This window comes from Anser brachyrhynchus, assembly GCF_964034855.1.
Source record: "Anser brachyrhynchus genome assembly, chromosome: 29".
In the NCBI taxonomy this organism is placed as follows: Eukaryota; Metazoa; Chordata; class Aves; order Anseriformes; family Anatidae; genus Anser; species Anser brachyrhynchus.
In genome coordinates this window covers 3,104,368-3,130,210 of record NC_137722.1, presented here as the reverse complement: position 1 = coordinate 3,130,210, position 25,843 = coordinate 3,104,368, and the positions used below count along the sequence as shown (strand labels likewise).

At 56.6% G+C, this 25,843-nt stretch overlaps 2 long non-coding RNA genes and 2 pseudogenes across 4 annotated transcripts; all 4 read right to left on the bottom strand.

The window, feature by feature from the left end:
• Window positions 1-7,193: 7,193 nt before the first annotated feature.
• On the bottom strand, window positions 7,194-8,288 carry LOC308183971 (tubulin alpha-1A chain-like; annotated as a pseudogene). The gene has a single exon. The product of its transcript is annotated as a tubulin alpha-1A chain-like (transcript).
• Window positions 8,289-9,137: 849 nt separating this feature from the next.
• Window positions 9,138-10,935, bottom strand: LOC308183977. Its single transcript, XR_013942540.1, has 2 exons — window positions 10,755-10,935; window positions 9,138-10,057 (listed from the first exon to the last, which is right to left on the bottom strand). It is a non-coding gene; the product is annotated as an uncharacterized lncRNA (long non-coding RNA).
• An 8,369-nt stretch (window positions 10,936-19,304) lies between these two features.
• On the bottom strand, window positions 19,305-20,403 carry LOC308183970 (tubulin alpha-1A chain-like; annotated as a pseudogene). The gene has a single exon. The product of its transcript is annotated as a tubulin alpha-1A chain-like (transcript).
• An 851-nt stretch (window positions 20,404-21,254) lies between these two features.
• Window positions 21,255-23,052, bottom strand: LOC308183942. Its single transcript, XR_013942538.1, has 2 exons — window positions 22,872-23,052; window positions 21,255-22,174 (listed from the first exon to the last, which is right to left on the bottom strand). It is a non-coding gene; the product is annotated as an uncharacterized lncRNA (long non-coding RNA).
• Between the last annotated feature and the right edge of the window lie 2,791 nt (window positions 23,053-25,843).

The following is a 25,843-nucleotide window of genomic DNA, read 5'->3' as shown; positions in this document are numbered from 1 at the left end:
TTGGTGCCAAGCAAGTGCTGCAGGCAGTAAGCATGATCTGGAGCAGGTGAGAGCAGACAGAGGCCTCTCTGGATAGAAAATTGCTGCTTATGACACTGATTCGTGGAAGAACTCCACAACTCAAAGCAAATGAATTATAAAGTAGGTATGTGGTTTATTTCAGCACCAGGCACGTGCGGGACAGCTCCCAAAGGCATGCGCACCCCAACGCGGCAACTTGCTTGCGTTATAGACAGTAAAGAGTTACATAGGCATGAAGTTTCCCAATATGCCTATACATATGCATAACCTATCCCCGCGCGCAGTGCCTTCTGGTGGTGGTCGTCGGGGGGTCGTGGGGATGAAGGTTGGTGGCTCTTCTTCATCACCACTAGCCGACCCCCTGCCTTTGTACAGACTCAGCTGCTCCATGGCTCTTGTCCAAACCGCAAGGTCGGTCTTTTGAGACAGGTTTGGGTTTTTTTTGTTGTTTTTTTGAGACATGTTCACCTCATTGCTTTATACAACTTCCCGAGGAGGACAAATGCAGAGGCAGGTGTCGATCTCTTCTCCACACTCACACACTACAGCCTGCCCTGGGGGGGCACACTACAGCCGGCACTGGGGGGGGGTGTCCTTAAGGTCAGTGGTCATTAAGGTCCCCTCCAACCCAAAGCATTCTAGGATTCTGTTTCTAAAAACACCTCTTCTGTTCCATCCCAGTAATAGTAAACAGCACAAGCAGAAATCAGCTCTGCCAGCCTGGGGTGTCCCCATGCATTCAGGTCGTCCTCATCCCCCCCACACTCACGCTACAGCCTGCCCCATGGGAGGCCAAGGGGAGATGTTTCCCCTGCAGTTGCAGCTCTCCAGCAAAGGCCCTGGACTGAATGGAACAGGCGGTGCTGGAGCTACACCGGGGGTGCTTGGAGGGCTTGTAGGCACAGTAAAAGATGCATTTCAAACAGCCCAGCTGGGCCCTGCTCGTGTCCCGCAGCCCGAAGGAGATGCCAGCACGGACGCGCTTTGAACCAGGGCATTTACTGGGGTAAATCCAGGTATGGGGGGCAGTGACCCACCCCTGGGTGCTGTTGACCACTGGTCAATATGCAGATCCCTGAGGAATGCCACTCGTTACTGGTTTCTGCCTGGACACTGAGCCTCTGACCGCTACTCTTTGAGTGCAACCATCTCGCCAATTCCTTACCCACCGAGTTGTCCGTCCATCCGATCCATGTCTCTCCAGTTTAGAGATCATGGGGGACAGTGCAAGTGCTTTGCACGAGTCCAGGTAGATGATGTCCGTTGCTCTTTCCCTACCCACCAATGCTGCAACCCCATCATAGAAGGGCACCAGATTTGTCAGGCATGATCTGCCCCGAGTGAAGCCGTGTTGTCTGTCACCAATCGCCTCCTTATTTTCTATAGCCCTCAGCAACAACTTCTCAGGTACGACGGACAGTGGGTGGTGAAGGCTGTGCACCCCCACAAAGGGAGGAAGGCCATGGGGGGAGCTTTGCTCCCCTTTAACAGGGAGGAGGAGAACTCCTCCATTTTCACTTGCGTGTGCCCCCACTCCTATATGACCCCCTTTCCCCTCACCAGTTCAACTCCTACTCTAGGGCATCCCCCCCACAGTTACCCCCAGCTACGTGCCCCGGGTGCCCCCCAGCACCGTGTGTTCCCTCCCCTAGTGCCCCCCCCCAGCACGCCCCACAGCACAGAACCTTCCAGAGCGCCCCCCCCCACCCAGCCCGGCCCTGCCTCAGCTCTGCTCATTCGGACAGGCTTGGACCTGTTCAGTACCGGTTCAGTACCCCACAGTAAATGCCAGTAACACACAGTACCCCAGTAAATGCCCTGGTTCAAAGCGCGTCCGTGCTGGCATCTCCTTCGGGCTGCGGGACACGAGCAGGGCCCAGCTGGGCTGTTTGAAATGCATCTTTTACTGTGCCTACAAGCCCTCCAAGCACCCCCGGTGTAGCTCCAGCACCGCCTGTTCCATTCAGTCCAGGGCCTTTGCTGGAGAGCTGCAACTGCAGGGGAAACATCTCCCCTTGGCCTCCCATGGGGCAGGCTGTAGCGTGAGTGTCGGGGGGATGAGGACGACCTGAATGCATGGGGACACCCCAGGCTGGCAGAGCTGATTTCTGCTTGTGCTGTTTATTATTACTGGGATGGAACAGAAGAGGTGTTTTTAGAAACAGAATCCTAGAATGCTTTGGGTTGGAGGGGACCTTAATGACCACTGACCTTAAGGACAGCCCCTCCCAGTGCCCCCCCCCAGCACGCCCCACAGCACAGAACCTTCCAGAGCGCCCCCCCCCACCCAGCCCGGCCCTGCCTCAGCTCTGCCTCCCGCCTGAGGGTGGTGAAGGCTGTGCACCCCCACAAAGGGAGGAAGGCTTGTAGCTCCCAGGTCTTCCATTTTCCCCTTTGTAGAATGGGGGCTATGTTTCCTCTCCTCCAGTCAGTGGGAACTACTTAAACAGACTTCCACAGCCTCTCCTGTATGATGGCCAGTGGCTTAGCAAGTCCACCGGTTCCCTCAGGCCCCGTGGACGTAGCTCACTGGGAAACTACTGGTGGGGACATGGGAGTTGAAATAGTGAGGGGAAAGGGGGACATATGGGAGCGGGGGCACAGGCGAGTGAAAATGGGGGGCACGCTGGGGGGCACGGGGGATTCTCAGGGAGCCTGTTGGTTGTGCTCCCAGATGGCTGCACGACGGCGGTGCTGTAGCGCAGGTTTGCGCTTTTGTTCCAAAGGGCAAAGTGACAGCGGAGCCCAGCAGAGCCTTCTCTTTGAGGCCCCTGAAGCTCTCCTGCAGGCAGCCAGGAGGGGACAGCTCACTCGAGGCCACACCTGAGGAGAAACAAGGTGCTTGTGGCAGAGCCGGGTGAACGATGGCGGCAGCAGGCACGGTGGGCCTGCAGCAGGCTTCCAGAAGCAGCAATGGTGTGAAATGTGTCACAGCTGGCACAGACCGCTGCCCCGAGCACACCTGGGCCGTTGGTCCAAAGGGGAAAGTGGGTTCTGAAAGAGCCGGGCCTTTCCAAGCAGCTCGTAGCAGGGAGCAGAAGCTTCACAAGTTACAGGCTGAGCAGCCTTTCCACAGCCCCCTGACGACTTTTTCAGTGGGGATCCAGCCACCCCTCTAGACCCTGCCTGGTCATACCATCCCCACCACGGTGGGTATGGTGTTCTGGGTCTGCCTGGGATGGACTCAACCTTCCCCACAGCAGCCCATGCAGCACTATGCTCTGTACTTCTGGCTAGAACTGACTTGATATTGCACCAATGTGTTTTGTCTACTGCTGAGCCGTGCTGGCACAGCATCAGGACTCCCACAGCGCCCTCCCTCTGCCACCCCCCAGCCCCAAATCCAGTCGGCTGGCTGTGGGCAAGAGGTGGGGAGGGGGCATTGCCAGGGCAGCTGACCCAAAAAGACCAAAGGGATAGTCCATACGGCAACGTCACGCTCAGCAATAAAAGCTGTGGAAGGGGAGGGAGAAGGGGGGGAGACACAGGGGACACAGATTCCTTGGTCAAGATCTTTATTTATTCCTCCGATTCCTCCGTTTCTTCCTTCCTCTCCTGCTGCAAGATCTCAGTTCATCATCGCTATCCTGCAGGAGATCACGTAGCTCTGGAGGCACAGTTGTCACCAGGTCATCGTCTGAAACTTCTTCTACCAAATTAGAGGGGACAAATCCTCTCGTGCCATCCGTCAGCTCTCCCACAAACCAGCCGTCTTCATCCATGTCTCCATAGACATAGACGTATTCTCCCGCAGTCAGAGGAAGCTCTGCTTCGGGGTGCTCATTAGGACCCTCGAAAGGATCGTAGCTGTATCGAGCTAAAAATTTTCGAAGTTTTAGCGATTCTTCTTCCGAGGACTGCAGGATGAAGGACACATGCTCTGCTCCTGCTTCTTCGTTCCCATGCACAGGGCCCTGGTCTGAAAGAAGGCGGCACCCAGGACTGTTGTGTGCGGCATCTGATGTCGAGGTGCTTGTGTGGGATGCCGGGACCTTGGTTGCCTCCTCAGAAACATCAGAGCTGTCTTCGCGGTTGCAAAGGTCATGGGACTGCTCTGCATAGGCCTGTGCTGTGGGAGAAGATGTCACCTGTGGTAGTCCTGAACCGACACGGTTGGATTCTTTTCTTTTTTCTTGCTCAAGTTGCTGAGAGAGCAGCTCCCATTGTTGACTTTGGTGCTGATTCTGTTTCTCTAATTCTCTCAGCTGCGCTTGAGACGCTTGCGTGTCTTCCTCATGTGTCCTTCTTTGCTCTGCCCAAGCCCTCTGCAAATGCTCAACTTCCTCTTTCTTCTTCTGCAGCAGTCGCCTTGTTTCCTCGAGGTCGTTCTCCTGTTGTTGCCTTCGTCCTGCCAGTTGTCTCATGGCTTTCAGTTCACAACCCAGATCTTGCAGTCGTGTTTGAAGACGTTTGGCCTCTCCGATGGCAGAATTTCGCTGCTCTGTCACTTGCACGAGTTTCCCCTTCAGAGCAGCGTTGTCAGATCGAACCTCGTCTATCCGCTCCTTCTGCCCACGGAGCTGAGAATTTTCTTCTGCGCGCCTGGCATTTTCATTTGTCATCTCTCTCAGACGCACTTTCAGCTCCTCGTACCTTTGCTGCAGTCTTGAGCGTTCCTGATCCAGGTTCCTGTGAGGCCTAAGTTTTTTCCCAGCCTCGGTTTCCGATTCCCCTCTCTGCTGCTGGTCGACCTGCTCTGTCTTTGCAGCAGTCTTTCCAGATTTCAGGTCGGTCTCTTTCAGTTGCCTGGTGTTTTCTTTCAGGTGCTTGGTAAGGAGGCCTAGCATACTAGTCTTCTGCTGGAGCCTCTCCACCTCCTCCCCCAGTTCCAGAGCGCTTTCCTTCCCCAGAAGGCGGGTCTCCTCTTGAAGGACACCGCATTGCCTCTGCAGGTCCTCCAGGGCATGCTGCAGATGAGCTTTCTCCTGCAGCAGCTGGCTGTCTCCACTGCCAGGTGGGCAGGCCTCTTGTTGCGCTGCCACCTGAACACCCACGTCTGTGACCGCCCGCCCGCAGCTCTTCCCTTCTCCCTGGAGGTGAGCTTTTAAGCTGGAGTGGGTTGTCTGCTGCCCTCCTCCCCCAGCAGCACCAGATGCACCGGGGCTCTTCGAAGAGCAGGTCCCGGTGGTCCCTGCGCCCAGGCGAGTCTGCAGGCGGTGCCAGGCCGCAGCCCTGTCTTCGCTGTGGGAGGCAGACGGCCTCCCCTCAGCCTGCTCCAGGATGTACTGCTGGAAGAGCCTTCTCTGCAGTTCCAGTTCATTTTGGAGGCTTACGATGCGGGCGGTCTGCTTGCTGTCCTTCCGCCAGTGGAGCTGCCTGTGGACCTCCTGCAGCTTGCTGCGGGCCTCGCTGCTGCTGCTGCAGCCGTGCCTCACCAGCTCCTCGGCCAGCTCCTGCTGCAGGTCCCGCGCCTGGCGGACGGCGTCGTCCCGCTGCTCTTGGAGCAACTCCTGTGCCTGGCACCACTCGGCCTCCTTCTCACGCAGCAGCTGACGGATCTCTGTTGCCCGCTGCTTCTGGCTCAGCTCCCACAGCCGCTGCAGCTCCCGTGCCCGTTGCTGCTCCCATCTGGAGCGTAGCTTCTCAGCCAGAAGCTGCCGCTCCTGCTCTGCCATCTTCTTTATCTGGCGGGTTTCATCAGCAAAGCGGCGGTGCAGCTCCTGCGAGTGGAGACGCTCGGCCTCCAGCTGGGCCCGCAGCGCCTCCAGCTCCTGCCTGTGCTCCTCCTGCTGCACAGGCCTGCTGGGGGGTCGCGCTGGGCCCCGACGGGATGAGGGGTGACTGTGCGCCACGGGCCCCTGGCCCACACCACCCCGGATCATGGCTTAAGGAATGAGAACGATGAACGGTCACCAAACGCTGCCAGCAATAGCCACCAGCGATCGCACGGCCTGGGCCTCTGAGGGACAGCAGCCTCTGAGCCCTCAGCAGACACCGGCTCCCAGCACCGCGCAGCAGCAGAGGTCGCCTCTGCCACTGGCCCGGCCTGGGCGAGCGCGGCCTTATATAGTGTCCGGGTGATGGCGTCATAGAGGAGGGATGACGTCATATGACCTTATATGGTGCGTGCCCGCCCGGACACACCCCGACAGCCTCAGCGCAAGGGGTGCAGAGGAGGGAGGTGAAGGGTTGTTAACGAGTGCAGACGGAGCCCCCGCGCAGGTGCGCAACGAGAATGTGTCTGTGAGGCCTCAGGCACGGGCACAGCTTACGGGTCTGGGCCACGTCTGTCCTTTAGTGGGGGAAGCGTGGTAGTGATGACATACAGCATTACACAGCCATTAGCATGGGCTGTTAACGAGGGTTAACAACCCCTAGAAGGGTTGTTAACGAGGTCATATGACGTCATCCCTCCTCTATGACGCCATCACCCGGACACTAACAAGTCCTCCACTAAACCACGTCACCGAGCTCTACATCTAAACGTCTTTTAAAGGCCTCCAGGGACGGCGACTCAACCACCTCCCTGGGCAGCCCATTCCGATGCCCAACAACCCTTTCGGTAAATAAGTTCTTCTTAATACCCAACCGAAACCTGCCCTGGTGCAACTTTAGTCCGTTCCCCCTTGTCCCGTCCCCAGGCACGTGGGAGAATAGACCAACCCCCGCCTTGCTACAGCCTCCTTTAAGGTACTTATAGAGCACGATACGGTCGCCCCTGAGCCTCCTCTTTTCCAGGCTGAACAATGCCAGCTCCCTCAGCCGCTCCTCGTAAGACTTGTTCTCCAGACCCCTCACCAGCTTCGTTGCCCTTCTCTGGACGTTTATTCGGAACTGGGCAGCACGGGGGGTTGTCTCACCAAAGCCGTGAGTCGTGCTCTCACGACGCGGCAACTTGCCGTGGTTATATGCAACAAAGCGTTACATGTGCCTGAAGTTTCACAATAAGCCTCTCCATATGCATAACCTGTCCCCGCTTTATATTAAAATTAGATCCAAGAAGTCATTTCCACAAGCTCCTACCATCTGTGCTTGCGCAGTGTCTCCTGGTAGTGGTCGCCAGGGGTTGTGGGGATGAAGGTTGGTGACTCTTCCTCACCACCGCTAGCTGACCTCTTGTCTTTGCGCAGACTCAGTTGCTGCTTGGCTCTTGTCCAAACTGCAGGACCAATTTCTGCCACTTTCTTAAGATTACTTCACGTTCTTATGAGGAACTAAACGTGGTAAGGGGCCCAAGGCTTCTTGCTTCAGTTAATTTGCACGATGCAAAATGGTTAGCAAAGACATTCAGCAGCATCCACTAGTTTAATACTGTCAGCGCTCTATCTCTATTTGCTAAGATTCTCTGAACTCCCTCTCTCAGCGGCCACGTCCTCCCGCGCCTCCGAGAACTCCCCCTCCTCCATGCCCTCGCCCACGTACCAGTGCACAAAGGCACGCTTGGCGTACATCAGGTCGAACTTGTGGTCCAGGCGGGCCCAGGCCTCGGCGATGGCCGTGGTGTTGCTCAGCATGCAGACGGCGCGCTGCACCTTGGCCAGGTCCCCCCCGGGCACCACCGTGGGAGGCAGGCAGTTGATGCCCACCTTGAAACCACTCGGGCACCAGTCCGCAAACTGGATGCTGCGCTTGGTCTTGATGGTGGCGATGGCGGCGTTGGTGTGCTAGGGCACCACGTCCCCGCGGTACAGCAGGCAGCACGCCATGTACTTGCCGTGCCGCGGGTCGCACTTCACCATCTGGTTGGCCGGCTCGAAGCAGGCGTTGGTGATCTCGGCCACCGAGAGCTGCTCGTGGTAAGCCTTCTCGGCCGAGATGACGGGGGCATAGGTGGCCAGGGGGAAGTGGATGCGCGGGTACGGCACCAGGTTGGTCTGGAACTCGGTCAGGTCAACATTCAGGGCCCCGTCGAAGCGCAGGGAGGCCGTGATGGAGGACACGATCTGGCCTATCAACCTGTTGAGGTTGGTGTAGGTGGGCCTCTCGATGTCCAGGTTCCTGCGGCAGATGTCGTAGATGGCCTCGTTGTCCACCATGAAGGCGCAGTCAGAGTGCTCCAGCGTGGTGTGGGTGGTGAGGATGGAGTTGTAGGGCTCCACCACGGCCGTGGAGACCTGCGGGGCCGGGTAGATGGAGAACTCCAGCTTGGACTTCTTGCCGTAGTCGACCGAGAGGCATAGGTGGCCAGGGGGAAGTGGATGTAGGGGTATGGGTGCAGTGACCCACCCCTGGGTGCTAATGGAGGGCTGGGAAGCGTCCCTCCACAGCTCACTTCTGGCACCAGCCCCAGAGCAGTGGCAGCCATGTCCCAGTGGGCAGCCGTGGCCATGTCACCATGGTGTCACCATGGTTGTCATTGTGACACGGCCGCCTCGAAGGGTACAAAGAGGGCTGCTCCCCCAGGTGCAGGTGCAGGTGAAGCCATGGAGGCAGAGGGTGCGAAGGGGTCCCTGGAGCATGCACAGGAGTCCCTGGAGAACATGGCGGAGGTCTTGGCGCAGGTCGCTCAGGCAAGGGCTGGTGTGGAAGCGGCGCTGGAGGAGTTCCTAAAGGTCTGTAACCCAGAGGCAGAAGTCCAACAGGGGCAGGGCAGAGCTGCTGGGGAGTGGTGCGATCCCCAGAATGCCTTAGTGCTTGCTGCCCTGGTTCTGGCCTGGCCTTGCAGAGCCCTGGGGATAGACTGGGGATGCCCTTTCCCACCCTGACTCCGTGCAATCTGTCCCGGTTGCTTTGCAGTGCAAACGGAGACGTGCAGAGCTGGAAGAGGCTGTTGCTGAAAGAGCCAGTATCAACAAGGTCCTGAGGGCAGGAGGGAGGGGAGATCAACATGTTTGGGGGGGGGGGGGGAAGCCCCATCCAAGCATGTGTGGGTAGTCTCAGAACCTGATCCTTTGCTTCTCCAGGCTCTGAGGGAGGAGATTAAGAACCTCCAGGAGAGAAGGGAGGTTTTCAAAACGCAAACTGCCAGGTGAGTGGGGACAGGGCCCTGACCCCGACCAGGGGTAGACGGCGGGGAGGAGCTGTACAGCTTCCAGGCACCCGTGTCACAGACAGTTTGGGGGCTCCTTTCAGCTCCTCATGGCTGCTCTGGAGAGCCCTTTGCCTTCTCCTAAGCAGCTCCAAGCTTCTCTGAGCAACTCTTGACTCCTTTTAGCAATGCTGCACGACTGTGAGCAGCTCCCAGCCTCTTGTCAGAGCCCCCCGCGCCCCCAAGGCCTGGGGCACGGAGAAGGCAGAGGGTGCAGGGGGTGAGTGTGGGTTTGTGCGGTGCTGGGACAATGAGATGCCTCATCCCTGCTCCAGCAGAGGCTGGGCAGCACCCTGAGCTCCTCCTGGCCACCTCAGTCAAGGGGGAGGTCCTGGCCGAGGTCTCTTCTCACAGCCCAGAAACTCTGTGGTGTCTGTAGCAGGGGGAAGAGGATGCAGGCGGCCGAGGCGCCCAAGACCTGGATGCAGGAGATGGTGGCTGCGCAGCTGGTAGGAGCTATACCCCTGCTGTGGGCCTGCGGGGGGAGGGTCTGGACTTGGCCCCAGAGGACATGGGGCCATTCACCTCAGTGGGAACGAGGGAGGGGGTCTGAGCGCCCCCAACGCCTTCCCTGGCTCACGTGCCCTAACACGTGGCCCTGCTTTGCCTTGTCCTGTAGGATGAAGAGTTGGCGTCAAGGAGGCACAGAATCAGTACTTGGCTGCGGTGAGTTGCTCTCGCAGGTCGTGGCTCCCAAGGCATTAGGCAGCTTTTGACCTCTCCAGGATAAACTGCCTCAGCATTTCTTTGTTTCCTGGGTTGGGGAAGCAGGTGGGGGGTGGCCCTCAAAGTACAGCAGAGCCAAGGGGGATAGGCAGGTTCCTCACCCCAATCCTGAGCGGCACATGTTGCTCCCAGCATGGCACGGGGTCCCATGGCAGGGTTTAAAGAGGATGAATTTATCCCTGGCTCTGTCTGAACCTTCTTCTGTTCTGCAGGAGATTAGTGCTGTCCTTTGCCGGCCTGCAGCTCGCCTTCCTCATCCTGGTCCTGCTGAAGAGGGACATCCTCCACTGGATCCTTCCTCCAGGGCTGGCATCTGCCCTTGGAAGCCATCCACCAGATGAACTGTGAAAAGAAAAGGGAACCTTGAAGAAAAGGGAAGACCCTTTCTCTTCTAACCCTGCCAATAAACTGTGGCCCTTTATCAATAACCCTACCAATAAACTGTGGTCTTTTATTAGTGGGGAAGGGCCTGCGCAGACATTCTGCACGGCTGGTGCTGACTGCATGATGCTGCTGGGCAGTTGGTGGCCTGCTGGGTATTTGATGCACCCCATTCTGAGCGATACAAAACAACAAGAATCCCAGCTCAGAAATCTGTGCTCGTCCATGTGTCGCAAAAGGAATGATGCACTTCACTCCTAAGAGAGAAGCAGCAATAGATTTATTGCTGAAAACAGTGATGGAGCAAAGCCAAATATGCCTGCTGAATGGCTGCTTGGCAGCTTACCAGTGTGTGGGGCTAGCAGAGGGCATCAAACAGACCTCAGTGTGACCACAAGTCAGCCCAGCCTTACAGGGTGCAGTGCACACAGGGGCCTGGCACACCCCATCATTATCTGGGCACTACTGAGCGCACAACTCATACATGCTGGCCTGCTGTACGAATGAGAGGTCTGTTGGGCCTGCTGGGAACCTCTTGTCCCGATGCGGGAAACGTTTCTTGGCGTGCAACCTCAAGTTTCTTAGTGAGTGCATCTACATCTGGCTGGTGGCCAGTCTCTAGCGGTCTTCCCCAGGGCTCAGTTCTGGGGCCAATTACCTTCAACATGTTTATCAAAGATCTAGGTGCAGGAGAGGAATGGGTCCTCAGCAAGTTTGCCAATGACACTAAACTGGGAGGCACCGTTGGCTCCGTGGAGGGCTGAGAGGCTTTGCAGAAGGATCTAGACAGATTGGCACACTGGGAGATTAGTAACGGCATGAAGTTCAACAACGGAAGATGCCAGGTGCTGCCCCTGGGACAGCGTAATGCTGGATGCAAGCACAGGCTGGGAGACGAGTGGCTGGAGAGAGCAGCTCAGCAGAAAGGGCTCTGGTGGTGCAGCTCCACAGCAGGCTCAGCGTGAGCCAGCAGCCAAGTCCTGGCAGCCACGAGGGCAAAATGCATTCTGGAGTGCATTCAACCCAGTAAAGCCAGCCGTTAATTGTCTTGCTGCATTTAATTATCTTAATTAATTAATTAATAATTAATTTTCTTGCTGTATTTAGTACGTGTGCAGCCTCACCTTGAGTATTGTGTGCACTTCTGGGCTCCACAACACAAAAGGGATGTGGACGTCCTTGAAAGTGTCCGGAGCAGGGCAACAAAGCTGGCAAAAGGGCTGGAAGCCACGTCCTGTGAGGACAGGCTGAGGTCACCTGGGTTGTCTAGGCTGGAGAAGAGAAGGCAAAGAGGCCACCTCATTGCTTTCTACAACTTCCCGAGGAGGAGAAATGCAGAGGCAGGTGTCGATCTCTTCTCCCTGGTAACCGATGAAAGGATGCACGGGAATGGCACAAAGCTGCGCAAGGAGAGGTTCAGACGGTACCTGAGGAAAAACTGCCTTACCATGAGGGTGGTCAAACACTGGCACAGGCTTCCTGGTGAGGTGGTAACTCCCCATGCCTGTCAGTGTTCGAGAGGCATTTGGATGATGCCCTCAATAATAAGCTTTAACTTTTAGTTAACTCTGGAGTGGTTCAGCTGTTGGACTGGATGATCTTTGACGATCCCTTCCGACTCGAGCTATTCTATTCCATTCTATTCTAAAATGACCGATCCCCAGTGATGGGACCAATCCTGGAAAGGATGTGTTGCATAACTCTCTAAACCCCCTCTTTTACCCTTTTATTGCTGAGCATGACATTACATGGCGTGGAACGTCTTGTTGGTTAGTACGGTTGCTCTGCCTGGTTATGTCTCCTCCCAACCTCTGGCTCACCCCACGGCCATTCACTCGAGGGGCGGGTGTAATAGACAAATATAGTGTAAATAGGTGTAAAAATAGGTGTAAAAGAACTAGAGAAGGCCTCGATGCTGTGCAAACACTGGTCAGCAAAAGCGAACAACTTCAGCGCACTACCAGCATCGTTTTGGCCACAGCTCTAAAACACAGCACCTTACAAGCTGCTATTAAGAATATTAACTCTATCCCAGCCAGACGCAGTACAGGGGAGCAGGCCACGGCTGGAGGCCTTTGGGGCTGTTCTCATCAGTTACAGCTCATCCATCCCACAGGCACTCTGTGAAGCAGGTGCCCGAGCCGCTTCCTCTTGTGGAGCTCCACATCACCCCAGAATGCCTCTGACAAGCAAGAGAATGGGAGAAGCCACCACCGCCTGAGGGAGAAGCAGCTACACCCCCCTCATTTTGAAAAGACTCGGACAAAGACTTGCATAAGTCTTTGCCAAGACTTATGACAAGATGCAGGTGAGAAAGAGCCTGACAGGGGGCTCATGCCCCAGCCCAACACTGGCTCTCCCTTCATGCGGCTCTCCTCTCCCCGTGCTTGGGATACTGGGGAATGGGCTTGCTCTCAGAACCCCTTCTGCATCTGTCACGTCTCTGACCAGGCTGTGTGCGCTGGCGTGGGACAAGGCCACCTTAGTGAGGTGTTCCCATCCGTTCCCGGTGCTCCTGAGAGTAAGAGATGAGCTGCAAGCAGCAGCTGCAGGGCTTGGCCTCTCCCTCACGCTCAGCCCTGCTCCTAGCTCTCTGCCTGTGTTGGTGCCAAGCAAGTGCTGCAGGCAGTAAGCATGATCTGGAGCAGGTGAGAGCAGACAGAGGCCTCTCTGGATAGAAAATTGCTGCTTATGACACTGATTCGTGGAAGAACTCCACAACTCAAAGCAAATGAATTATAAAGTAGGTATGTGGTTTATTTCAGCACCAGGCACATGCGGGACAGCTCCCAAAGGCATGCGCACCCCAACGCGGCAACTTGCTTGCGTTATAGACAGTAAAGAGTTACATAGGCATGAAGTTTCCCAATATGCCTATACATATGCATAACCTATCCCCGCGCGCAGTGCCTTCTGGTGGTGGTCGTCGGGGGGTCGTGGGGATGAAGGTTGGTGGCTCTTCTTCATCACCACTAGCCGACCCCCTGCCTTTGTACAGACTCAGCTGCTCCATGGCTCTTGTCCAAACCGCAAGGTCGGTCTTTTGAGACAGGTTTGGGTTTTTTTTGTTGTTTTTTTGAGACATGTTCACTTCGTTGCTTTCTACAACTTCCCGAGGAGGACAAATGCAGAGGCAGGTGTCGATCTCTTCTCCACACTCACACACTACAGACTGCCCTGGGGGGGGCACACTACAGCCGGCACTGCGGGGGGGTGTCCTTAAGGTCAGTGGTCATTAAGGTCCCCTCCAACCCAAAGCCTTCTAGGATTCTGTTTCTAAAAACACCTCTTCTGTTCCATCCCAGTAATAATAAACAGCACAAGCAGAAATCAGCTCTGCCAGCCTGGGGTGTCCCCATGCATTCAGGTCGTCCTCATCCCCCCCACACTCACGCTACAGCCTGCCCCATGGGAGGCCAAGGGGAGATGTTTCCCCTGCAGTTGCAGCTCTCCAGCAAAGGCCCTGGACTGAATGGAACAGGCGGTGCTGGAGCTACACCGGGGGTGCTTGGAGGGCTTGTAGGCACAGTAAAAGATGCATTTCAAACAGCCCAGCTGGGCCCTGCTCGTGTCCCGCAGCCCGAAGGAGATGCCAGCACGGACGCGCTTTGAACCAGGGCATTTACTGGGGTAAATCCAGGTATGGGGGGCAGTGACCCACCCCTGGGTGCTACTGACCACTGGTCAATATGCAGATCCCTGAGGAATGCCACTCGTTACTGGTTTCTGCCTGGACACTGAGCCTCTGACCGCTACTCTTTGAGTGCAACCATCTCGCCAATTCCTTACCCACCGAGTTGTCCGTCCATCCGATCCATGTCTCTCCAGTTTAGAGATCATGGGGGACAGTGCAAGTGCTTTGCACGAGTCCAGGTAGATGATGTCCGTTGCTCTTTCCCTACCCACCAATGCTGCAACCCCATCATAGAAGGGCACCAGATTTGTCAGGCATGATCTGCCCCGAGTGAAGCCGTGTTGTCTGTCACCAATCGCCTCCTTATTTTCTATAGCCCTCAGCAACAACTTCTCAGGTACGACGGACAGTGGGTGGTGAAGGCTGTGCACCCCCACAAAGGGAGGAAGGCCATGGGGGGAGCTTTGCTCCCCTTTAACAGGGAGGAGGAGAACTCCATTTTCACTTGCGTGTGCCCCCACTCCTATATGACCCCCTTTCCCCTCACCAGTTCAACTCCTACTCTAGGGCATCCCCCCCACAGTTACCCCCAACTACGTGCCCCGGGTGCCCCCAGCACCGTGTGTTCCCTCCCCTAGTGCCCCCCCCCAGCACGCCCCACAGCACAGAACCTTCCAGAGCGCCCCCCCCCACCCAGCCCGGCCCTGCCTCAGCTCTGCCTCCCGCCTGAGGGTGGTGAAGGCTCTGCACCCCCACAAAGGGAGGAAGGCTTTTAGCTCCCAGGTCTTCCATTTTCCCCTTTGTAGAATGGGGGCTATGTTTCCTCTCCTCCAGTCAGTGGGAACTACTTAAACAGACTTCCACAGCCTCTCCTGTATGATGGCCAGTGGCTTAGCAAGTCCACCGGTTCCCTCAGGCCCCGTGGACGTAGCTCACTGGGAAACTACTGGTGGGGACATGGGAGTTGAAATAGTGAGGGGAAAGGGGGACATATGGGAGCGGGGGCACAGGCGAGTGAAAATGGGGGGCACGCTGGGGGGCACGGGGGATTCTCAGGGAGCCTGTTGGTTGTGCTCCCAGATGGCTGCACGACGGCGGTGCTGTAGCGCAGGTTTGCGCTTTTGTTCCAAAGGGCAAAGTGACAGCGGAGCCCAGCAGAGCCTTCTCTTTGAGGCCCCTGAAGCTCTCCTGCAGGCAGCCAGGAGGGGACAGCTCACTCGAGGCCACACCTGAGGAGAAACAAGGTGCTTGTGGCAGAGCCGGGTGAACGATGGCGGCAGCAGGCACGGTGGGCCTGCAGCAGGCTTCCAGAAGCAGCAATGGTGTGAAATGCGTCACAGCTGGCACAGACCGCTGCCCCGAGCACACCTGGGCCGTTGGTCCAAAGGGGAAAGTGGGTTCTGAAAGAGCCGGGCCTTTCCAAGCAGCTCGTAGCAGGGAGCAGAAGCTTCACAAGTTACAGGCTGAGCAGCCTTTCCACAGCCCCCTGACGACTTTTTCAGTGGGGATCCAGCCACCCCTCTAGACCCTGCCTGGTCATACCATCCCCACCACGGTGGGTATGGTGTTCTGGGTCTGCCTGGGATGGACTCAACCTTCCCCACAGCAGCCCATGCAGCACTATGCTCTGTACTTCTGGCTAGAACTGACTTGATATTGCACCAATGTGTTTTGTCTACTGCTGAGCCGTGCTGGCACAGCATCAGGACTCCCACAGCGCCCTCCCTCTGCCACCCCCCAGCCCCAAATCCAGTCGGCTGGCTGTGGGCAAGAGGTGGGGAGGGGGCATTGCCAGGGCAGCTGACCCAAAAAGACCAAAGGGATAGTCCATACGGCAACGTCACGCTCAGCAATAAAAGCTGTGGAAGGGGAGGGAGAAGGGGGGGAGACACAGGGGACACAGATTCCTTGGTCAAGATCTTTATTTATTCCTCCGATTCCTCCGTTTCTTCCTTCCTCTCCTGCTGCAAGATCTCAGTTCATCATCGCTATCCTGCAGGAGATCACGTAGCTCTGGAGGCACAGTTGTCACCAGGTCATCGTCTGAAACTTCTTCTACCAAATTAGAGGGGACAAATCCTCTCGTGCCATCCGTCAGCTCTCCCACAAACCAGCCGTCTTCATCCATGTCTCCATAGACATAGACGTATTCTCCCGCAGTCAGAGGAAGCTCTGCTTCGGGGTGCTCATTAGGACCCTCGAAAGGATCGTAGCTGTATCGAGCTAAAAATTTTCGAAGTTTTAGCGATTCTTCTTCCGAGGACTGCAGGATGAAGGACACATGCTCTGCTCCTGATTCTTCGTTCCCATGCACAGGGCCCTCGTCTGAAAGAAGGCGGCACCCAGGACTGTTGTGTGCGGCATCTGATGTCCAGGTGCTTGTGTGGGATGCCGGGACCTTGGTTGCCTCCTCAGAAACATCAGAGCTGTCTTCGCGGTTGCAAAGGTCATGGGACTGCTCTGCATAGGCCTGTGCTGTGGGAGAAGATGTCACCTGTGGTAGTCCTGAACCGATACGGTTGGATTCTTTTCTTTTTTCTTGCTCAAGTTGCTGAGAGAGCAGCTCCCATTGTTGACTTTGGTGCTGATTCTGTTTCTCTAATTCTCTCAGCTGCGCTTGAGACGCTTGCGTGTCTTCCTCATGTGTCCTTCTTTGCTCTGCCCAAGCCCTCTGCAAATGCTCAACTTCCTCTTTCTTCTTCTGCAGCAGTCGCCTTGTTTCCTCGAGGTCGTTCTCCTGTTGTTGCCTTCGTCCTGCCAGTTGTCTCATGGCTTTCAGTTCACAACCCAGATCTTGCAGTCGTGTTTGAAGACGTTTGGCCTCTCCGATGGCAGAATTTCGCTGCTCTGTCACTTGCACGAGTTTCCCCTTCAGAGCAGCGTTGTCAGATCGAACCTCGTCTATCCGCTCCTTCTGCCCACGGAGCTGAGAATTTTCTTCTGCGCGCCTGGCATTTTCATTTGTCATCTCTCTCAGACGCACTTTCAGCTCCTCGTACCTTTGCTGCAGTCTTGAGCGTTCCTGATCCAGGTTCCTGTGAGGCCTAAGTTTTGTCCCAGCCTCGGTTTCCGATTCCCCTCTCTGCTGCTGGTCGACCTGCTCTGTCTTTGCAGCAGTCTTTCCAGATTTCAGGTCGGTCTCTTTCAGTTGCCTGGTGTTTTCTTTCAGGTGCTTGGTAAGGAGGCCTAGCATACTAGTCTTCTGCTGGAGCCTCTCCACCTCCTCCCCCAGTTCCAGAGCGCTTTTCTTCCCCAGAAGGCGGGTCTCCTCTTGAAGGACACCGCATTGCCTCTGCAGGTCCTCCAGGGCATGCTGCAGATGAGCTTTCTCCTGCAGCAGCTGGCTGTCTCCACTGCCAGGTGGGCAGGCCTCTTGTTGCGCTGCCACCTGAACACCCACGTCTGTGACCGCCCGCCCGCAGCTCTTCCCTTCTCCCTGGAGGTGAGCTTTTAAGCTGGAGTGGGTTGTCTGCTGCCCTCCTCCCCCAGCAGCACCAGATGCACCGGGGCTCTTCGAAGAGCAGGTCCCGGTGGTCCCTGCGCCCAGGCGAGTCTGCAGGCGGTGCCAGGCCGCAGCCCTGTCTTCGCTGTGGGAGGCAGACGGCCTCCCCTCAGCCTGCTCCAGGATGTACTGCTGGAAGAGCCTTCTCTGCAGTTCCAGTTCATTTTGGAGGCTTACGATGCGGGCGGTCTGCTTGCTGTCCTTCCGCCAGTGGAGCTGCCTGTGGACCTCCTGCAGCTTGCTGCGGGCCTCGCTGCTGCTGCTGCAGCCGTGCCTCACCAGCTCCTCGGCCAGCTCCTGCTGCAGGTCCCGCGCCTGGCGGACGGCGTCGTCCCGCTGCTCTTGGAGCAACTCCTGTGCCTGGCGCCACTCGGCCTCCTTCTCACGCAGCAGCTGACGGATCTCTGTTGCCCGCTGCTTCTGGCTCAGCTCCCACAGCCGCTGCAGCTCCCGTGCCCGTTGCTGCTCCCATCTGGAGCGTAGCTTCTCAGCCAGAAGCTGCCGCTCCTGCTCTGCCATCTTCTTTATCTGGCGGGTTTCATCAGCAAAGCGGCGGTGCAGCTCCTGCGAGTGGAGACGCTCGGCCTCCAGCTGGGCCCGCAGCGCCTCCAGTTCCTGCCTGTGCTCCTTCTGCTGCACAGGCCTGCTGGGGGGTCGCGCTGGGCCCCGACGGGATGAGGGGTGACTGTGCGCCACGGGCCCCTGGCCCACACCACCCCGGATCATGGCTTAAGGAATGAGAACGATGAACGGTCACCAAACGCTGCCAGCAATAGCCACCAGCGATCGCACGGCCTGGGCCTCTGAGGGACAGCAGCCTCTGAGCCCTCAGCAGACACCGGCTCCCAGCACCGCGCAGCAGCAGAGGTCGCCTCTGCCACTGGCCCGGCCTGGGCGAGCGCGGCCTTATATAGTGTCCGGGTGATGGCGTCATAGAGGAGGGATGACGTCATATGACCTTATATGGTGCGTGCCCGCCCGGACACACCCCGACAGCCTCAGCGCAAGGGGTGCAGAGGAGGGAGGTGAAGGGTTGTTAACGAGTGCAGACGGAGCCCCCGCGCAGGTGCGCAACGAGAATGTGTCTGTGAGGCCTCAGGCACGGGCACAGCTTACGGGTCTGGGCCACGTCTGTCCTTTAGTGGGGGAAGCGTGGTAGTGATGACATACAGCATTACACAGCCATTAGCATGGGTTGTTAACGAGGGTTAACAACCCCTAGAAGGGTTGTTAACGAGGTCATATGACGTCATCCCTCCTCTATGACGCCATCACCCGGACACTAACAAGTCCTCCACTAAACCACGTCACCGAGCTCTACATCTAAACGTCTTTTAAAGGCCTCCAGGGACGGCGACTCAACCACCTCCCTGGGCAGCCCATTCCGATGCCCAACAACCCTTTCGGTAAATAAGTTCTTCTTAATACCCAACCGAAACCTGCCCTGGCGCAACTTTAGTCCGTTCCCCCTTGTCCCGTCCCCAGGCACGTGGGAGAATAGACCAACCCCCGCCTCGCTACAGCCTCCTTTAAGGTACTTATAGAGCGCGATACGGTCGCCCCTGAGCCTCCTCTTTTCCAGGCTGAACAATGCCAGCTCCCTCAGCCGCTCCTCGTAAGACTTGTTCTCCAGACCCCTCACCAGCTTCGTTGCCCTTCTCTGGACGTTTATTCGGAACTGGGCAGCACGGGGGGTTGTCTCACCAAAGCCGTGAGTCGTGCTCTCACGACGCGGCAACTTGCCGTGGTTATATGCAACAAAGCGTTACATGTGCCTGAAGTTTCACAATAAGCCTCTCCATATGCATAACCTGTCCCCGCTTTATATTAAAATTAGATCCAAGAAGTCATTTCCACAAGCTCCTACCATCTGTGCTTGCGCAGTGTCTCCTGGTAGTGGTCGCCAGGGGTTGTGGGGATGAAGGTTGGTGACTCTTCCTCACCACCGCTAGCTGACCTCTTGTCTTTGCGCAGACTCAGTTGCTGCTTGGCTCTTGTCCAAACTGCAGGACCAATTTCTGCCACTTTCTTAAGATTACTTCACGTTCTTATGAGGAACTAAACGTGGTAAGGGGCCCAAGGCTTCTTGCTTCAGTTAATTTGCACGATGCAAAATGGTTAGCAAAGACATTCAGCAGCATCCACTAGTTTAATACTGTCAGCGCTCTATCTCTATTTGCTAAGATTCTCTGAACTCCCTCTCTCAGCGGCCACGTCCTCCCGCGCCTCCGAGAACTCCCCCTCCTCCATGCCCTCGCCCACGTACCAGTGCACAAAGGCACGCTTGGCGTACATCAGGTCGAACTTGTGGTCCAGGCGGGCCCAGGCCTCGGCGATGGCCGTGGTGTTGCTCAGCATGCAGACGGCGCGCTGCACCTTGGCCAGGTCCCCCCCGGGCACCACCGTGGGAGGCAGGCAGTTGATGCCCACCTTGAAACCACTCGGGCACCAGTCCGCAAACTGGATGCTGCGCTTGGTCTTGATGGTGGCGATGGCGGCGTTGATGTGCTAGGGCACCACGTCCCCGCGGTACAGCAGGCAGCACGCCATGTACTTGCCGTGCCGCGGGTCGCACTTCACCATCTGGTTGGCCGGCTCGAAGCAGGCGTTGGTGATCTCGGCCACCGAGAGCTGCTCGTGGTAAGCCTTCTCGGCCGAGATGACGGGGGCATAGGTGGCCAGGGGGAAGTGGATGCGCGGGTACGGCACCAGGTTGGTCTGGAACTCGGTCAGGTCAACATTCAGGGCCCCGTCGAAGCGCAGGGAGGCCGTGATGGAGGACACGATCTGGCCTATCAACCTGTTGAGGTTGGTGTAGGTGGGCCTCTCGATGTCCAGGTTCCTGCGGCAGATGTCGTAGATGGCCTCGTTGTCCACCATGAAGGCGCAGTCAGAGTGCTCCAGCGTGGTGTGGGTGGTGAGGATGGAGTTGTAGGGCTCCACCACGGCCGTGGAGACCTGCGGGGCCGGGTAGATGGAGAACTCCAGCTTGGACTTCTTGCCGTAGTCGACCGAGAGGCATAGGTGGCCAGGGGGAAGTGGATGTAGGGGTATGGGTGCAGTGACCCACCCCTGGGTGCTAATGGAGGGCTGGGAAGCGTCCCTCCACAGCTCACTTCTGGCACCAGCCCCAGAGCAGTGGCAGCCATGTCCCAGTGGGCAGCCGTGGCCATGTCACCATGGTGTCACCATGGTTGTCATTGTGACACGGCCGCCTCGAAGGGTACAAAGAGGGCTGCTCCCCCAGGTGCAGGTGCAGGTGAAGCCATGGAGGCAGAGGGTGCGAAGGGGTCCCTGGAGCATGCACAGGAGTCCCTGGAGAACATGGCGGAGGTCTTGGCGCAGGTCGCTCAGGCAAGGGCTGGTGTGGAAGCGGCGCTGGAGGAGTTCCTAAAGGTCTGTAACCCAGAGGCAGAAGTCCAACAGGGGCAGGGCAGAGCTGCTGGGGAGTGGTGCGATCCCCAGAATGCCTTAGTGCTTGCTGCCCTGGTTCTGGCCTGGCCTTGCAGAGCCCTGGGGATAGACTGGGGATGCCCTTTCCCACCCTGACTCCGTGCAATCTGTCCCGGTTGCTTTGCAGTGCAAACGGAGACGTGCAGAGCTGGAAGAGGCTGTTGCTGAAAGAGCCAGTATCAACAAGGTCCTGAGGGCAGGAGGGAGGGGAGATCAACATGTTTGGGGGGGGGGGGGGGGAAGCCCCATCCAAGCATGTGTGGGTAGTCTCAGAACCTGATCCTTTGCTTCTCCAGGCTCTGAGGGAGGAGATTAAGAACCTCCAGGAGAGAAGGGAGGTTTTCAAAACGCAAACTGCCAGGTGAGTGGGGACAGGGCCCTGACCCCGACCAGGGGTAGACGGCGGGGAGGAGCTGTACAGCTTCCAGGCACCCGTGTCACAGACAGTTTGGGGGCTCCTTTCAGCTCCTCATGGCTGCTCTGGAGAGCCCTTTGCCTTCTCCTAAGCAGCTCCAAGCTTCTCTGAGCAACTCTTGACTCCTTTTAGCAATGCTGCACGACTGTGAGCAGCTCCCAGCCTCTTGTCAGAGCCCCCCGCGCCCCCAAGGCCTGGGGCACGGAGAAGGCAGAGGGTGCAGGGGGTGAGTGTGGGTTTGTGCGGTGCTGGGACAATGAGATGCCTCATCCCTGCTCCAGCAGAGGCTGGGCAGCACCCTGAGCTCCTCCTGGCCACCTCAGTCAAGGGGGAGGTCCTGGCCGAGGTCTCTTCTCACAGCCCAGAAACTCTGTGGTGTCTGTAGCAGGGGGAAGAGGATGCAGGCGGCCGAGGCGCCCAAGACCTGGATGCAGGAGATGGTGGCTGCGCAGCTGGTAGGAGCTATACCCCTGCTGTGGGCCTGCGGGGGGAGGGTCTGGACTTGGCCCCAGAGGACATGGGGCCATTCACCTCAGTGGGAACGAGGGAGGGGGTCTGAGCGCCCCCAACGCCTTCCCTGGCTCACGTGCCCTAACACGTGGCCCTGCTTTGCCTTGTCCTGTAGGATGAAGAGTTGGCGTCAAGGAGGCACAGAATCAGTACTTGGCTGCGGTGAGTTGCTCTCGCAGGTCGTGGCTCCCAAGGCATTAGGCAGCTTTTGACCTCTCCAGGATAAACTGCCTCAGCATTTCTTTGTTTCCTGGGTTGGGGAAGCAGGTGGGGGGTGGCCCTCAAAGTACAGCAGAGCCAAGGGGGATAGGCAGGTTCCTCACCCCAATCCTGAGCGGCACATGTTGCTCCCAGCATGGCACGGGGTCCCATGGCAGGGTTTAAAGAGGATGAATTTATCCCTGGCTCTGTCTGAACCTTCTTCTGTTCTGCAGGAGATTAGTGCTGTCCTTTGCCGGCCTGCAGCTCGCCTTCCTCATCCTGGTCCTGCTGAAGAGGGACATCCTCCACTGGATCCTTCCTCCAGGGCTGGCATCTGCCCTTGGAAGCCATCCACCAGATGAACTGTGAAAAGAAAAGGGAACCTTGAAGAAAAGGGAAGACCCTTTCTCTTCTAACCCTGCCAATAAACTGTGGCCCTTTATCAATAACCCTACCAATAAACTGTGGTCTTTTATTAGTGGGGAAGGGCCTGCGCAGACATTCTGCACGGCTGGTGCTGACTGCATGATGCTGCTGGGCAGTTGGTGGCCTGCTGGGTATTTGATGCACCCCATTCTGAGCGATACAAAACAACAAGAATCCCAGCTCAGAAATCTGTGCTCGTCCATGTGTCGCAAAAGGAATGATGCGCTTCACTCCTAAGAGAGAAGCAGCAATAGATTTATTGCTGAAAACAGTGATGGAGCAAAGCCAAATATGCCTGCTGAATGGCTGCTTGGCAGCTTACCAGTGTGTGGGGCTAGCAGAGGGCATCAAACAGAAGTCAGTGTGACCACAAGTCAGCCCAGCCTTACAGGGTGCAGTGCACACAGGGGCCTGGCACACCCCATCATTATCTGGGCACTACTGAGCGCACAACTCATACATGCTGGCCTGCTGTACGAATGAGAGGTCTGTTGGGCCTGCTGGGAACCTCTTGTCCCGATGCGGGAAACGTTTCTTGGCGTGCAACCTCAAGTTTCTTAGTGAGTGCGTCTACATCTGGCTGGTGGCCAGTCTCTAGCGGTCTTCCCCAGGGCTCAGTTCTGGGGCCAATTACCTTCAACATGTTTATCAAAGATCTAGGTGCAGGAGAGGAATGGGTCCTCAGCAAGTTTGCCAATGACACTAAACTGGGAGGCACCGTTGGCTCCGTGGAGGGCTGAGAGGCTTTGCAGAAGGATCTAGACAGATTGGCACACTGGGAGATTAGTAACGGCATGAAGTTCAACAACGGAAGATGCCAGGTGCTGCCCCTGGGACAGCGTAATGCTGGATGCAAGCACAGGCTGGGAGACGAGTGGCTGGAGAGAGCAGCTCAGCAGAAAGGGCTCTGGAGGTGCAGCTCCACAGCAGGCTCAGCGTGAGCCAGCAGCCAAGTCCTGGCAGCCACGAGGGCAAAATGCATTCTGGAGTGCATTCAACCCAGTAAAGCCAGCCGTTAATTGTCTTGCTGCATTTAATTATCTTAATTAATTAATTAATAATTAATTTTCTTGCTGTATTTAGTACGTGTGCAGCCTCACCTTGAGTATTGTGTGCACTTCTGGGCTCCACAACACAAAAGGGATGTGGACGTCCTTGAAAGTGTCCGGAGCAGGGCAACAAAGCTGGCAAAAGGGCTGGAAGCCACGTCCTGTGAGGACAGGCTGAGGTCACCTGGGTTGTCTAGGCTGGAGAAGAGAAGGCAAAGAGGCCACCTCATTGCTTTCTACAACTTCCCGAGGAGGAGAAATGCAGAGGCAGGTGTCGATCTCTTCTCCCTGGTAACCGATGAAAGGATGCACGGGAATGGCACAAAGCTGCGCAAGGAGAGGTTCAGACGGTACCTGAGGAAAAACTGCCTTACCATGAGGGTGGTCAAACACTGGCACAGGCTTCCTGGTGAGGTGGTAACTCCCCATGCCTGTCAGTGTTCGAGAGGCATTTGGATGATGCCCTCAATAATAAGCTTTAACTTTTAGTTAACTCTGGAGTGGTTCAGCTGTTGGACTGGATGATCTTTGACGATCCCTTCCGACTCGAGCTATTCTATTCCATTCTATTCTAAAATGACCGATCCCCAGTGATGGGACCAATCCTGGAAAGGATGTGTTGCATAACTCTCTAAACCCCCTCTTTTACCCTTTTATTGCTGAGCATGACATTACATGGCGTGGAACGTCTTGTTGGTTAGTACGGTTGCTCTGCCTGGTTATGTCTCCTCCCAACCTCTGGCTCACCCCACGGCCATTCACTCGAGGGGCGGGTGTAATAGACAAATATAGTGTAAATAGGTGTAAAAATAGGTGTAAAAGAACTAGAGAAGGCCTCGATGCTGTGCAAACACTGGTCAGCAAAAGCGAACAACTTCAGCGCACTACCAGCATCGTTTTGGCCACAGCTCTAAAACACAGCACCTTACAAGCTGCTATTAAGAATATTAACTCTATCCCAGCCAGACGCAGTACAGGGGAGCAGGCCACGGCTGGAGGCCTTTGGGGCTGTTCTCATCAGTTACAGCTCATCCATCCCACAGGCACTCTGTGAAGCAGGTGCCCGAGCCGCTTCCTCTTGTGGAGCTCCACATCACCCCAGAATGCCTCTGACAAGCAAGAGAATGGGAGAAGCCACCACCGCCTGAGGGAGAAGCAGCTACACCCCCCTCATTTTGAAAAGACTCGGACAAAGACTTGCATAAGTCTTTGCCAAGACTTATGACAAGATGCAGGTGAGAAAGAGCCTGACAGGGGGCTCATGCCCCAGCCCAACACTGGCTCTCCCTTCATGCGGCTCTCCTCTCCCCGTGCTTGGGATACTGGGGAATGGGCTTGCTCTCAGAACCCCTTCTGCATCTGTCACGTCTCTGGCCAGGCTGTGTGCGCTGGCGTGGGACAAGGCCACCTTAGTGAGGTGTTCCCATCCGTTCCCGGTGCTCCTGAGAGTAAGAGATGAGCTGCAAGCAGCAGCTGCAGGGCTTGGCCTCTCCCTCACGCTCAGCCCTGCTCCTAGCTCTCTGCCTGTGTTGGTGCCAAGCAAGTGCTGCAGGCAGTAAGCATGATCTGGAGCAGGTGAGAGCAGACAGAGGCCTCTCTGGATAGAAAATTGCTGCTTATGACACTGATTCGTGGAAGAACTCCACAACTCGATACTGCAACTACGATATCATCGGCATAAGCGAAACCTGGTGGGATGAGTCCTGTGACTGGGGTGTTGCGATAGATGGTTACAGGCTCTTCAGGAGGGACAGGCAGGGTAGGCGAGGTGGTGGGGTGGCGATATATGTGAAGCAGGGGCTGGACTGTGTGGAACTTCAGGTCGGCGATGGCAAAGTTGAGAGCCTCTGGGTAAGGATCAAGGGACGAACGAATAAAGGGGATGTCGTTGTGGGAGTCTATTACAGACCGCCTGGCCAGGACGATAGCGCCGATAAATTATTCTTTACAGAACTAAGAGAGGCCTCGAGATTAACTCCCCTTGTCCTTATGGGGGACTTCAACTTGCCAGACGTTAACTGGGAGTGCCACACGGCTGACACGAGCAAGTCCAGGAGGTTCATGAAGCACCTAGATGATAACTTCTTGGTGCAGATGCTAACGGAGCCAACTAGGAAAGGTGCCCTCCTAGACCTGTTGCTAGAAAACAGAGAGGGTCTGGTGGGAGATGTGGTGATTGGTGGCCGCCTTGGTCAAAGCGACCATGAAGTGGTTGAGTTCAAAATTTACGGTGACAGAAGGAAAAGTGCCACCAAAACCTCATCCCTAGATATGGGGAAAGCGGACTTCAGGCTGCTCAGGGAACTAGTCAGCAAGGTCCCCTGGGAAACTGCTCTTGAAGGCCTCGATGTCCACCAGTGCTGGTCATTCTTTAAACGATGCCTCCTAGAAGCACAAGATCAAGCAATTCCTAAATATCGCAAGTCAGGCAGGCGGGGCAGGAGGCCGGCGTGGCTGACCAGGAACATTCTAATGGAGATTAGGCGGAAACAGAGAGTGTTTCGCTACTGGAAGGAGGGCCAGGTGTCATGGAAAGAATACAGGGATGCTGTTCGTG